Below are 2,500 nucleotides of genomic sequence, written 5' to 3'. Positions count from 1 at the left end.
CCAGATGGTTGAAACATCTAGACATAATGGAACAGAACAGTTACATCCTATTCCAGATGGTTGAAACATCTAAACATAATGGAACAGAACAGTTACATCCTATTCCAGGTGGCTTTGGAACAGCCAAAGACACACCAAAGTCAAGTGCGATGACACTCATGAGCTCAAACAGACCTACAGTATCGCTGTTACACCTGTTGCCTCCTGTGTTCAGAAGGTTCTTATAATGGAACAGCCCAACCCAAGACATGAAATAGAAGTGGCATCTGTTTGGCTGAGGCTGTTTCTCTGTTCAATCTGAATATAGGTTATATTAGTGTTCGTGCCTAAGGCCACGTTTAAAGAGGAGGATTCAGGTGAAATAAATGTCAAGCCATCTTAAGGACTATGATTGAAATGGCTGTGATAGTGTCGGAGCCTGCCTTCACGCTCTCACTCTCTCTCAACCTCCCTCTCTCTCTCTCTCAACCTCCCTCTCTCTCTCTCTCAACCTCCCTCTCTCTCTCTCTCAACCTCCCCTCTCTCTCTCAACCTCCCTCTCTCTCTCAACCTCCCTCTCTCTCTCTCAACCTCTCTATCTCTCTCTCTCAACCTCCCCCTCTCTCTCTCTCAACACTCCCTCTCTCTCAACCTCCCTCTCTCTCTCTCTCTCAACCTCCCTCTCTCTCTCAACCTCCCTCTCTCTCAACCTCCCTCTCTCTCAACCTCTCAACCTCTCAACCTCCCTCTCTCTCAACCTCCCTCTCTCTCAACCTCCCTCTCTCTCAACCTCCCTCTCTCTCAACCTCTCTATCTCTCACTCAACCTCCCTCTCTCTCAACCTCTCTCTCTCACAACCTCCCTCTCTCTCTCAACCTCCCTAACACGGCCGGGTTAGGACTTGGCCCAAATGACAGCCTATGGGCCCTGGTGAGGGTAGTACACTGTGTGGGGTGTATGACAGCCTATGGGCCCTGGTGAGGGTAGTGCACTGTGTAGGGTGTATGACAGCCTATGGGCCCTGGTGAGGGTAGTGTTGTGTAGGGTGTATGACAGCCTATGGGCCCTGGTGAGGGTAGTGCTGTGTAGGGTGTATGACAGCCTATGGGCCCTGGTGAGGGTAGTGCACTGTGTGGGGTGTAGGGTGCTATTTGGGACGTGTCCATTGGCTCCCATTCTCCAGACTGTCATATCACTTAGCCTAATGACGGCCCATCCCGACACTGGGACAGAGGAGTAGATGGATAACGGAGCTCTCTGTTCGCTCCCCAAATGGCACGGTGTTCCCTATATAGTGCTGTGGGTCCTGGTCCACAGGAGAACATTTTGAGATGTCTGCTGGGCATTGCTGCGTCATTTCTGAACTCAGTTGCATGAATACGTATGGCAGGACACACACACACACACACACACACACACACACACACACACACACACACACACACACACACACACACACACACACACACACACACACACACACACACACACACACACACACACACACACACACACACACACACACACACACACACATACACACACATTTCACACTAACACACACACACACACACACACACACACACACACACACCCCATTTCCCACTAACACACCCCATTTCTACAGCAGGAGATAATGAGAGCTTTGATGTGTGTGATGGAGGAAGGGTGTTTGTGTGTGTGTGTGCGTGTGTGCCTGTGTGTGCGTGCGTGTGTGTGTGTGTCTGCGTCCGTGCGTGCGTTCTTGCGTGCGTGTGTGCGTGTGTGTGCGTGCGTGTGTGTGCGTGTGTGTGTGCGTGTGCGTGCGCGCGTGCGTGTGCGTGTGCGTGCGTGTGTGTGCGTGTGCGTGCGTGTGTTACCTTTTGAACTGGGGTTGACTACTGATCTGGAGCCAGACTGGGAGAGGCAGTGGGTGGTATTCTAACACCTAACTCTCAAAGTCCTTCTGATTTCAGACAAACACACCCCTTTGTGGCATTGACATCGGCCCTCAACTGTTGCCGTCCGTCTTTAGCACCTTCCTAGGCCACCGAGCTGATAATGTCTCTTAACCTCTAGGCTACAGCGCCAGCCAGAACATCAGATCATACACTACAGACTTTGTAAAGGAACTGTTACAGACCAGGTATGAAGGAACCCTGTTAGAGGACTCAGGTATGAAGGAACCCTGTTAGATGACTCAGGTATGAAGGAACCCTGTTAGATGACTCAGGCATGAAGGAACCCTGTTAGAGGACTCAGGTATGAAGGAACCCTGTTAGATGACTCAGGCATGAAGGAACCCTGTTAGAGGACTCAGGTATGAAGGAACCCTGTTAGATGAACCATGTTAGAGGACAGGTATGAAGGAACCCTGTTAGAGGACTCAGGTATGAAGGAACCCTGTTAGAGGACTCAGGCATGAAGGAACCCTGTTAGAGGACTCAGGTATGAAGGAACCATGTTGAAGACTCAGGTTAGACCCTGTTAGAGGACTCAGGTATGAAGGAACCCTGTTAGAGGACTCAGGTATGAAGGAACC

Source organism: Oncorhynchus masou, chromosome 27 (assembly GCF_036934945.1).
Source record: "Oncorhynchus masou masou isolate Uvic2021 chromosome 27, UVic_Omas_1.1, whole genome shotgun sequence".
Lineage (NCBI taxonomy): Eukaryota > Metazoa > Chordata > Actinopteri > Salmoniformes > Salmonidae > Oncorhynchus > Oncorhynchus masou.
Note: the sequence above shows the minus strand (reverse complement) of the source record.